We start from the raw sequence: 13,141 nt of genomic DNA on the forward strand, positions 1-13,141 counted from the left end.
TATGACCTTTGACTTCCCACGAAGTCACTTCCTGTAGCTGCGCGCTATTTTCCTCAGTCGCGTAGAGGCCCCGCTGAGGAGAGGTGAGCGTACGCTAGTGTTTTCAGTTACAGAGCGAACAAACACAGTTAAAGTAACTAAAAAGTAATTCAAACACTGCTCGTTCCCTTTGTGCATTTTGTCTCACAGTTCTGTTTGATGTTTTAGTGTGAATTATTGTTTTTCTGCCAAGTACAGCACTTTATTGTAACATGCTAGTTAGCCAATCTCAGATGAGAGCATAGGAGCATGCACGTGGCTTCTCATGTGGTCCGCTATCCTTCTCTCTCCCTTGAAGGTGTTCATGCAGAAGTCCAGTAAAGTGAAGTTGCTGTACTGTTTTGTTTTTATTTTAAACAGGTATGTGAGCTCCCTCTTTTATTTTTGTGTCATGTGAACTGGTTATATCTTCTGTTTGTTTGTGATTCATGTTCACTGTTTCAACTTACTGTAAATATGTAAAATTGCCACTGGTAAATGAAGTCTCCCTAAAGTATAATTTTGTTGATGAGGTAATTGTCACTATATGTTCGCGATGCAGTGCATTTTCGTTTGTTATATATGAATATAAATACATTTTAGCAGTATTATTTGGTAATTGGATTTGTTGTGATGTTGCACCTCAGTCGCGTAGAGGCCCCGCTGAGGAGAGGTGTTCATGCAGAAGTCCAGTAAAGTGAAGTTGCTGTACTGTTTTGTTTTTATTTTAAACAGTTCTGGGAGAATAAATCCACCCAGCTGGCAAAGTGAGAGCTGACTCCTCTGGTCATTCGCACAACACAACGCAGAGAACTAACGGCAATAAGAGTTTAAGGCCAGACCAGCTACAGCGGTGCCGTGACCCGGATCCACACCACTTCAGACTTGCTCATTGTGGTTCGTGGAGACGCGATCAACATCAGTTTGGTCACCAGAGGTTGCTGTAATGGACAATGTAATGTAAGCTTTGAACACAAATCCCAAGCGTTCGAGGAAACACTTGCACCTTTTTTGGACTGTTGTCTACAAGGTAAATTTAATTCTGCTGTTTGCATTGTACATATGTTAGAACAATGGATGATGAAAAAGTTTCAAGCGACGGGTTCAGCTTTGCCATGGGAAGAGGGAGGGTAATTGAGGGGTTGCCTAGTACACCAGTTCGTAGTGCAGGCTCCCCAGCTTTCTGTTCCACTCGCATACTTGGTTGCACATCTTCCAGTAGTGGTAAAGGTAACTCATTCTCAGACCCTTCAGCCACAGCAGACCCAGCATTAAATGACCTGATAACACATATAGCTCAACAGGTGGGGCAGACCATTAGGGATCAGTTGAAAAAGGAATGTGGGGAAAGGGATGACGGGGCCGCACAAGCTCAGAGCAGTGTAAGCCAGCCACCCAGCGAGCCCACTTACCTTAACCTGACTGGGGCAAAGCTAGTCCTGCAGTCAGATGTGAGAGAGCCTCCAGTCTTCAGAGGAGATGGGTCGGATAAACATACAGTCTGTGAGTGGGAGGAGCTGATGAGAATGTATGTCAAGAAGCGAGCAACACCCCTTCAGGAACAGTACCAAGAGATAATGTTCAAGTTGATGGGCAAAGCCAAGGACATTGTAAGAATAACTCTGAGAAGCACTCCATCGTTAAAACCTTGTGAGAATCCAAATGTTATATATGACATACTGAGGCAACATTTCAGTGACATGACATATTCGTGTATGCCTATGGCCGATTTCTACAGCACAGTTCCAGTGCCAGGAGAAACTCCTGTAGAATATTGGGTCAGACTGAATAAGGCAGTTGATGCAGCAGAGGAAAGCCTGAAGAGGCTCGGACGGCACATGGAGGATCCCTGCCAGGAGGCAGCCATGATGTTTGTGAAGTACTGCCCTGATCCCACCCTTGCTGCTGTTTTCAAGTTCAAGGCACCAGATAAGTGGACAGCCAGTGAGATTCAGGAGCATGTGAATCGGTACCAGCTTGAGATGAAAGAGCGTATGCTCCCCAGGTCTAAGTGTCTCATACCGGTTAAAGCTAACATCCAGACCCCTGCAGCTGATGGTCTAGCGACATCAATGCACGCGGGAGAAACACAGGTGCAGGCGGGATCAAATGAGACAGTAAAGGCCCCTTGTAACGACAGTTGCCTGAAATTACTAATCAGCCTTTTTGACCATGCTTTGTCGCAGAATAACCAGGTTGCAGACAAGCAGCTTCCTCCAGGTCAGGCCCGACCCAGATGCTGTAGAGTATGCCAGTCCCCTGAACATTCTACCCTTGCGCATTGTAGGCAGAAACACCTATGCCTTGCATGCTTTGAGCCAAACCATATTAAGAGAAACTGCCCTCGTCGCTCACCTATTCAAAGGAACCCTGCCTCCCAACCTCATGACACCCAGCCTTTAAACTAGCTGGCCCGCATTTGGTGAGGGGATGTGTGGGCACAGATGTTGAAACCCTCGGCAGTGATGATGTTGAAAAGCATTACATTAAAGCGTGTGCAGCCGCACCAGATGGTGTTAAGGTGGTAGTACAAAACACACAGAGAGTTGGCCCGTTTGACAAACTGTTTTACACTCCTGTCAGCATTAATAACAGACACCACATGCAGGGTATGCTTGACTCTGGTTCCATGGCGTGCACACTCAGTGAGCAAGCAGAACAGAGTATGCTGAGTGAGAATACACTGCCAGAACCCACTCCCCTGCCTCAAGAAATAGTGCTAGTAGGCTGTGGTGGCACACTTACCAAGCCCAAATGCATGTATGAAGTTGAAATGAAACTGTATGGAGAGACCTGTATTGTTCCCATCCTTGTAGTGCCAGGTCAACGTGATGATATAATCATTGGCACAAATGTCATCCGGTTTCTCATGCACCAGTTGAAAATAACCAATGACTATTGGCGCCTCGTGTCAGGTGGCGGTTGTCCCCCAGAGGGTGAGCAGTTTCTTGACCTCATGGCTAATTCATCCCGATGGAGAGGTGAAGAACTCCCAGACAAGATCGGCACAGTCAAGCTTCAGCAGTCAGTCACCTTGTTAGCAAGACAAGAGCATCTAGTCTGGGGCAAGCTGCCGAGTAATGTTTCTATGTCACCAGGCAGCACAGTGATTGTTGAAGCCACTTCATCAAAGTCCATGCCACGTAACATCATGGTTGGCCGCATCATAACGCCATTGTGGGGTGATAGGTGGGTTCCCATGAAGGTCACTAACCTGTTGGATAAACCAGTCACCCTGAAAAGAAACAGTAAGTTGGCTGACGTGTCCCCTTGTGTTGCTGTTGAGGATTTTGAAGTTTTCCAGGGCACCTGTCAACCCCAGAAATCTGTGCAGGAGGAAGAGAAGGGTGATGCCCACCTCACTGATCTTAAACAGAGACTAAAACAGGTTGGGCTCAGTGAAATTGATATTGACCTGTGCCATGTTCGTCAAGGGGGGAAGGAGAAATTGGTTAAAATGCTTGAGAAGTACAATGACATTTTCTCCAAGCATGCACATGACTGTGGCAAGGCCGAAGGCTTTGTACACCGCATCAGGCTCACTGATGAGAGGCCATTCCGCCTTCCTTACCGCCGAGTCCCTCCAGCACAGTATCAAAAGCTGCGACAAGTTTTGTCTGAAATGGAAGAACAGGAAATCATCAGAAGGTCCGTGAGCGAGTATGCCTCTCCACTGGTGTTAGTGTGGAAAAAGGATGGTAGTTTGAGAATCTGCACTGATTTCAGATGGCTGAATGCAAGGACCCTCAAAGATGCACACCCACTGCCACACCAGTCTGACTGTCTTGCTGCATTGGGTGGAAATACCTACTTCAGCACCATGGATCTGACCTCGGGATTTTATAACATCCCTATGGCAGAGGAAGACAAGAAATACACAGCATTTACAACCCCAATGGGATTGTTCGAGTACAACAGAATGCCCCAAGGACTCTGTAACAGCCCCGCCTCATTCATGCGAATGATGCTCAGTATTTTTGGGGATCTGAACTTCAGTAGTCTGCTGTGCTATCTCGACGATCTGCTTGTATTTGCTCAGACAGAAGAGGAGGCCTTGGAGCGGCTAGAGACTGTGTTTCAGCGCTTGCGCATCCATAACCTCAAACTAAGTCCTAAGAAATGCCACTTAATGAGGTCATCAGTCAAGTTTTTAGGCCACATTATAGATGGCAATGGAGTGGCTGTGGACCCAGCAAAGGTTGAGGTCATAGCAAAGATGACAAAGGCTGAATTGATGGAGGATGATGGCTGCACCCCGTCAGTTAAGAGGATTAAGTCATTCCTGGGGATGATATTCTACTATCAGCATTTCATCCCTAGCTGCTCCTCTATGGCCAACCCTTTGTTTGCCCTCACTGCTGGACAAAAGAGGAGAGGGAGAGTTAAAACAGGCACCAATGCTGGTGTATACAGAAAGCTGAAGCCCTCTGACTGGACAGATGAATGTGACGCAGCTCTGTCTAATCTGAAAGAGAAGCTGTTGAATTGTGTAGTCCTTACACATCCAGACTTTTCTTTGCCTTTGATATTGTCCATTGATGCTTCATTAGATGGGCTCGGTGCTGTATTGTCACAAATACCAGCTGGACAGCAGAAAGCTCATCCAATTGCTTTTGCAAGTAAGACCCTGAGCAATTCACAGAAAAAGTACCCAGCCCACAGGCTAGAGTTTTTGGCATTGAAATGGAGTGTGTGTGAGAAGTTCAGTCACTGGCTAAAAGGTCATCCCTTTACAGTGTGGACAGATAACAACCCTCTCACCTATATCATGACAAAACCAAAGCTTGATGCTTGTGAGCAGCGTTGGGTGTCCAAGCTTGCTCCTTACACATTTGATCTGAAGAACATACCTGGTACCAAGAACGTCGTAGCTGATGCTCTCAGCAGAGACCCCTTTGCAACAACAGTCAGCCATAGGCTGATCACAGAGCAGTACAGTCACCTCCTTGCTGAATCTGAGAGTGTCAGTTCTGAGGGAATACAAAATGCATTCCGGTTGAAGGTCCAAGGTCAACGCATGGACACACCACCTTTCCGCACCACAGGACTGCAGCCGCCCTCGTCTCAGCCTGGGTGTGATGCTATGGATGTTAAGGCAATCCTGGATTTTCACAGTGAGTGGGATCTGGCTGCTGAAACAAGGGCTGTGGAACTGTTCCAGTCAGTTCAGGACCTAGTGTTGCCAGGACAGGAGTCATTTCCTGTGTCCACACTAGAGGAACTCCAGCATAGCCAGGAACTTGATCCCAGTATTTCAAAGATTTTACCATTTGTCACAAGGAGAAGGCGACCTTCCAGGCGTGAAAGGGCAGGATTTGATGCGAAAGCCATGGTGTTATTTAAACAGTGGGAAAGGCTTAGGATCCAAAATGGAGTTCTCTATCGGATCACGAAGGACCCCCTGAGTAAACAAAGGAGACATCAGTTTGTTTTGCCTGACAGTCTCAGAGCAAAGGCATTGAATGGTGTCCATGATATTGCAGGACATCAGGGGCAAGCAAAGACTTTATATCTGGCAAGACAACGGTTCTTTTGGCCGAAGATGGAGTCTGATATAAAAGAGTATGTCAAATGCTGTCAAAGATGCATCCTGGCCAAAACACCAGAACCCTCTGCTCGAGCCCCACTTGAGAGCATCAGAACCTCCGCCCCTATGGAGCTGGTGTGTTTGGATTTTTGGAGTGCGGAGGATAGCAAGCAACGCTCAGTAGATGTTCTTGTCCTTACAGATCATTTCACTAAGCTAGCCCATGCCTTCCCTTGCACAAACCAGACTGCAAAGCAGGTGGCTAAGAAACTATGGGACCATGTTTTCTGTGTGTATGGGTTTCCTGAGCGGATTCACTCCGATCAGGGGGCAAATTTTGAAAGTGAGCTCTTGGCAGAACTGCTCAAGTTCTCAGGGGTCTCCAAATCCCATACTACGGCATACCATCCCATGGGCAATGGAGGGACTGAGAGGTTTAATAGGACACTTGGCAACATGCTTAGGTCCTTGCCCCTCAGAGAAAAGAACAAGTGGCCTCAACAAATACAGAGTCTGACATTTGCATATAATGCAACTGTACATGAGACCACGGGTTTTGCCCCATTTCAGCTCATGTTTGGCCGCATCCCGAGGCTCCCCGTTGATGTGATGTTTAAACAGGTGCTCTGTGATCCTGTAGTTGTGGATCACAAAAGTTATGTGAAAACACTCATGTCACATCTTCATGAGGCAGCTAAGATTGCCCAGACTCATGCCATCAAGGAACAAGACAAACAGGCAAAAGGATATAACAGGAAAGTAAAGGGCACTCATCTGAACATAGGAGACAGAGTACTCATTGCAAATAAGGGTGAAAGAGGAAAGAAGAAACTTGCTGACAAGTGGGATGCAACAGTGTACACAGTCAGAGACAGAAATCTGCAGACTCACACATACAAGTTGGAAGATGACAGAGGCAACATAAAGGTGGTACATCGCAACCTGGTTTTAAATATCAGCTTCCTGCCAGTAGTGACTGCTGAACTGTGTGACACTGGATCAGAGGGAGGGTCATGTGCGTCAGACCAGTTAGATTCCTTGGATGAGGAGACTGCAGAGGACAGGACCAGTGCTTGGATCAACTCAGATGATGATGAGAGTCAGGAGACCCTGAGTGAGGGACTCTCAGGATTGGGCAAGACAAGTCAACAAGCTCCAGAGGGGGTTGCAGGGGATTCAACCCAGTGTTCCCTGGTAGGAGAGGACTGCCCAGACAGAGACACAGACTTGGACAGTTTGGTAGCAGAACCTGACTTAGACTCCCCGTCTGTGTTAGATACACTTTCAGAAACTGCACTCACTCACTCACATCCATCAGACACAGATCGTGATGCACACACCAAGCCCCTACCAGTAGCCCCAGTGCATGTCGCCGACGCGCAGATGCCTCCAACGGATGTGTGTCATGATGTGGGTGCACAAGGACAGCCACGGGCAGGCCCGGACAATGTTGTCATGACGCGAGCCGGCCGAGTCAGTAAAAGAGTTAATCGACTCATTGAGTCCATGGTTCAGAAGCCTTTTGGCTTTAAGCGTTTGGCAAATTCAGTTAGCAGAAGGTCTCAGTCTCTTCTTACGCTGTTTTAAGTAAACCCAGGTGTTTAGAGATCTTTCTGTATTTTGATTCTAGGGGACAGTATCATTATGGCACAATTAAATACATAGTGTGTTTTTAAGGTATTGATGTGTGTGGTGTAAATGGCATCACACTGATCTAAGAAAGGCTGAGGCCTGATCACCCTCATGCTCTTTCTGAACCTATCCGGTAGGTGGCTTATACAGCTGAGACTAGAGCTTATAGCTCGGAGGTTTAAACCCGTGCCCAGGAGCCATAAATTCTGTAGATTTGCCCCTGTGTTCCAATTAGATTGTTCACCTGACTGTTCTGGATTTTGGTGAAATCTAGGAGGGGTGGATGTAACGGGTGTATTAAAAAATAATTTATATTTCACCAAAGATCCATCCTGCAGTGTCATCTTGCTTTGTCAGTATTGGTTATGTATATGTGTTTATTTATATATGTTTATTTTCTGTATTTATATTTTGGGAGCTTTTATTTTGTTTATATGACCTTTGACTTCCCACGAAGTCACTTCCTGTAGCTGCGCGCTATTTTCCTCAGTCGCGTAGAGGCCCCGCTGAGGAGAGGTGAGCGTACGCTAGTGTTTTCAGTTACAGAGCGAATAAACACAGTTAAAGTAACTAAAAAGTAATTCAAACACTGCTCGTTCCCTTTGTGCATTTTGTCTCACAGTTCTGTTTGATGTTTTAGTGTGAATTATTGTTTTTCTGCCAAGTACAGCACTTTATTGTAACATGCTAGTTAGCCAATCTCAGATGAGAGCATAGGAGCATGCACGTGGCTTCTCATGTGGTCCGCTATCCTTCTCTCTCCCTTGAAGGTGTTCATGCAGAAGTCCAGTAAAGTGAAGTTGCTGTACTGTTTTGTTTTTATTTTAAACAGGTATGTGAGCTCCCTCTTTTATTTTTGTGTCATGTGAACTGGTTATATCTTCTGTTTGTTTGTGATTCATGTTCACTGTTTCAACTTACTGTAAATATGTAAAATTGCCACTGGTAAATGAAGTCTCCCTAAAGTATAATTTTGTTGATGAGGTAATTGTCACTATATGTTCGCGATGCAGTGCATTTTCGTTTGTTATATATGAATATAAATACATTTTAGCAGTATTATTTGGTAATTGGATTTGTTGTGATGTTGCACCTCAGTCGCGTAGAGGCCCCGCTGAGGAGAGGTGTTCATGCAGAAGTCCAGTAAAGTGAAGTTGCTGTACTGTTTTGTTTTTATTTTAAACAGTTCTGGGAGAATAAATCCACCCAGCTGGCAAAGTGAGAGCTGACTCCTCTGGTCATTCGCACAACACAACGCAGAGAACTAACGGCAATAAGAGTTTAAGGCCAGACCGGCTACACCAGCATACAGACAGAGAGTGAAGGTCATCAAACCTGTTATGAAAGAGGTAAGAGTGTGGCCACAGGAGGCCACCTCTGCTCTTCAAGACTGCTTTGGGTCAACTGATTGGGACATATGCAAGGAAGCAGCCACCTACAATAACATCATAGACATCGAGGAGTACACAGACACGGTGAGCTCATACATCACCAAATGCATTGATGATGTAACACAAGTGAAAAGTATCACAACTCGAGCCAACCGGAAGCCATGGCTAACAGGAGATGTCCACAGGCTGCTGAAGGCCAGAGACAAGGCCTTCAGAGCTGGGGATGAAATAGGCCTGAGAACAGCGAGAGCCAACCTGTCCTGTGGCATCAGGAAAGCGAAACAGGACTACACACACAAGATAACCTCCCACTTCAATGATAGCAAGGACGCAAGAAGCCTATGGCAAGGCATCCAGGCTATTACAGACTACAAGTCTGTAGCGCGTAGCTGTGAGAGCGACACCACTCTGCTCAACAACCTGAACAGCTTCTTTGCACGATTTGAAGCACAGAACAACACACGCCCACAGAAAACACCACCACCTCCACACGACCAGCCTCTGTGCCTGTCTGCTGCCAGCGTGAAGAGAACACTCATCACCATCAACGCCCGGAAAGCAGCGGGTCCAGATAACATCCCTGGTAGTGTGCTGAAAGACTGCGCAGAGGAGCTGAAGAATGTCTTCACAGACATCTTTAACACCTCCCTGAGGCAAGCCACTGTCCCATCATGCTTCAAGACTGCCACCATCATACCTGTGCCAAAGAAACCATCCCCAGCCTGTTTCAATGACTACCGCCCCGTGGCACTGACACCCATTATTATGAAGTGCTTTGAACGACTAGTCATGTCACACATCAAATCCACCCTACCTCCCACCCTGGACCCACACCAGTTCGCAAACAGAGCGAAACGATCCACAGAGGATGCAATCTGCTCTGCCCTCCACCCAGCCCTAACTCATCTGGACAAGAAAGACTCATATGTGAGAATGCTGTTCATAGACTTTAGCTCAGCATTCAACACCATAATACCACAACAACTCATCTGTAAACTGGACAGACTGGGCCTCAGCATCTCCCTCTGCAACTGGCTGCTGGATTTCCTCAGCCAGAGGCCTCAAGCCAGGCGTGTGGGCAACAAGGTCTCAAACAGCATCACCCTGAGCACGGGGGCTCCACAAGGCTGTGTGCTCAGTCCTCTGCTCTTCACCCTGTTGACACATGACTGCACACCAACCTACAGCTCCAACCATCTTGTGAAGTTTGCGGACGACACAATGCTGGTGGGGCTCATCACCAAGGGCGATGAGACCCACTACAGGAAAGAGGTTGAGCTCCTGACCACGTGGTGCAGAGACAACAACCTCCTGCTAAATGTTAGTAAGACCAAGGAGATTATTGTCAACTTCCAGAGAGGCCACGCCTGTCACCCCCCATTGACCATCGACGGTGCTGCGGTGGAGAGGGTGAGCAGCACCAAGTTCCTGGGGGTGCACATCAGTGAGGACCTCTCCTGGACCACCAACACAGCATCACTGGCCAAGAAAGCACAACAGCGCCTCTACTTCCTGCGCAAACTCAAGCGGGCAAGTGCTCCACCACCCATCCTGACCACATTCTACAGAGGAACTATTGAAAGTATCCTCTCCAGCTGCATCACTGTGTGGGGCGGTAGCTGCACTGACTATAATAGGAAAGCTCTACAACGCATTGTGAGAACAGCTGAGAGGATAGTTGGTGTACCACTCCCCTCCCTGCAAGACATTTACACCACTCGCCTCACCCGCAAAGCCATCACAATTGTCAACGATGCAACCCACCCCGCGCACTGTCTGTTCAGCCTCCTGCCCTCTGGAAAGAGATACAGAAGTCTCCGCTCCCGCACTACCAGGCTCACCAACAGCTTCATCCACCAGGCTGTGAGACTGCTGAACTCTCTTCCCTCCCGGCTCCCAGCCAGCAGAATCACCAGATTGGCAGAAGTATAGGAAGACAGACTGGACTCTACCCCTCCCACCCCCCCCCACTCTCCAACAAGGAAACACTCTCTGAACCAAGAACTGGAAACATTCCTGACTGGAAACAACTACCTCTGCATTGCAATTGCACACACCTGCTATATATTTTTAGTATTTCTTTTAGCATTATTTATATTATTATATAGTAGACTAGTTTACTATTTTCCAGAGAACACTGTTGGAACACTTTATTTTATTTATTTTTAGGTCCCTATTCAATATTACCTTATTGTTAGGGCTGTTTTTTGTTGTGCATCTGCACTTTATTGTTGTCAATGTCTACGCATGGGACAGTGTGAAACGTAATTTCAATTCCTTTGTATGGCAAGTACATTTGAAGAAATTGACAAATAAAGTTTTCTATTCTGTTCTATTCCAGGCCAGCAGATTTAGGGGAGTTGTTCACAGGGTCACATCTTGACCCCACACACACGATATGTTAACGAAGCTATGCATATTCATGTAACCTCAATAAAGAGCAGTGCTACGAGGGAGCAGACGAGAGCGACTGGGGTGAGCGACAGGAACACACTTGTCAGTTCTCTCCCTCGTGCACGAGTAACACAGAACTTTGGTGGCTTGTGTCTTGCTTTGGTAGAATTGTCGCGTTCCAGCGAGGGGTTTGTGCTAGACAGACCCATCAATATTTGTCACAAAGCTAAAGAAAGGAGGCCTGACTGTCTGTGAGAGCTTAATTTGTAGTTTACTTTGGGTGCCAGTATGTATGCTTAAGTCTTAAAGACGTATCCATACATTGATCATACCTTCACAGCAAAGGAAAAAACTAATCTGATGCTCAGCATTACAAAAAGTACTCAGTATAACAGTCACCAGTCTCTGGGAGGCCGAGCACTTCAGAAGGTTGACAGACCAAGACTCTACTAATCCAGCTGGCTGTGTGGTCAAGCGGAGCAGTCCAGAACCATCCACACTGGCTGTAGAGGTGGTGTGATCCCTGGCTGCTCCACTCTGCAAGCCAAAGTATTTCTGGGCAAGACACTGAACTCCACGTTGTTCTCAGATGTGTTCACTGCAAGGTCACATGGAAAGCACTTTCATTCATATAACACAAGTGCTTGTGTGACCAAGTGGTCAGCGGGGCTATTTATTCTTTTAAAAAAAAAAAAAAAAAAAAAAAACAACGTGTAATACAATGACACCACCTAGGGGAATTTCACCCCAAGGAAATAAAATCGTTTGGGAATAAAATACCCAACAACGTTTGCACAGGTTCAGGGATGCACACTGAGGCCGGCTCAAACATTAACAGTTTTATTTATTAATATAAAATAAGATAAAACCACAATGACAGCACTGAATGTAGTGTCATCTAAAACGGTGTCCCAAATTACAATAAAAATAAAACAGACAGCTGGGACTTACCAGCAGCGGTGGACCAAAAAGAAAACCACACAAAAAACCCCTCTGTAGTCTATTCACGCGGTGCTGTACAACAAAGGAAGTGTGGAAAACGACCCGCCACCTGAGGTCCCACGGCCGCTGGGACACCCTCAGTTCGCTGAAATAAAAGCACAAGACATACATATTAAAAGGATAAAACATGGGACGCCAAACAACAGGCTCTCTATACAATTCAAAAAAGAATTAAAAGAAACACTGAAATCTTTAAAACAAACAGAACAGACTGGAAACACTTGCACTCTGCGAGCCAGCCCACAGCTGATGCTGCTTCCGATTGTCCGTAGCCCCACTCAGTCTCGTGCAGCTCTCCACAAACTGGGAGCAACCAGGGGAGGCAGTACCAGTTTTGCAATACCAGCCCAATATGCAGCTGAGGATCGCCCTAGCCAGCCGCGGAAGCTGGAGTGCAAACAATGGTTTGCAAGACAAGACAAGAGCGGCAGCAATCGAACCATATAAAGAAAAGGGCAAACATAACCTTAATCTCCTTAAATTTACAAATTCTAGCAGCTATAATATAGGCGGCTTACCCCAAAACCGAGGCGCTATACTGCACGGTGGACGCAATTCAAACGCTTCTCCCCACCACGGCTGGAGTAAAGAAAAGCGGCCGCGCTACAACGAGCCGCAGAAACATTACTACTAGTTTCACTACTTCTGAGAGAAATCAGAGGTCAAAAGGAAGCCTGCCTGTGGCTGTCACACGATCCGTCTCGGTAAACTAACCTATAACGATAGGCCAGCATTTACTGCTGTGCTGCGCCAGAAGCTCGGGAGGAATGAACCAACAAAGAACCGGCTGCCCTCTATACAGGCAGACACCACCAATCAATGTGCAGGTGGGTTCCTAATTAGCCCAATCACATGATACAAGGAGCGAGTGCAGCGGGAAGAGAGAGAGAAGGTGAAGCGAGCAAACAACCAAGAGAGAGAGACACGCGCAGCCCATCCGGCCACACTCGTATGAGTGAGTGAGTGATGTTGCATGAAGTGATCAAAGTGCTCTGGTACAATAGATAAGTGCTGTATTAGAACCAGTGTGTTCCCACTGAAGGATTTTGGATGTCCTGCAGCAGCAGACGACATCCAGCTATATATATCTTTTAAACCTGAAGCTGCAGATTCTAAATGTGTGCTTAGAATCCATCAAAGGTTGGATGGCTGACAACTTCCTCCAACCTAATGAAGA

The 13,141-nt window shown here is 46.7% G+C and overlaps 1 protein-coding gene across 2 annotated transcripts in view; it reads right to left on the reverse strand.

The window, feature by feature from the left end:
- Nucleotides 1–13,141, reverse strand: part of LOC146386304 (uncharacterized) — a 48,870-nt gene that overhangs the window by 33,299 nt on the left and 2,430 nt on the right. For both annotated transcript variants that reach the window (XM_084932408.1, XM_084932406.1), the window contains exon 2: nucleotides 11,914–12,049. The gene's annotated coding sequence lies outside the window, so the exon portion shown is untranslated. The remainder of the gene's footprint in view (nucleotides 1–11,913; nucleotides 12,050–13,141) is intronic.

This window comes from Perissodus microlepis, chromosome 6 (assembly GCF_051167445.1).
Source record: "Perissodus microlepis isolate ML-2025 ecotype Zambia chromosome 6, ASM5116744v1, whole genome shotgun sequence".
NCBI classification, from domain to species: Eukaryota; Metazoa; Chordata; class Actinopteri; order Cichliformes; family Cichlidae; genus Perissodus; species Perissodus microlepis.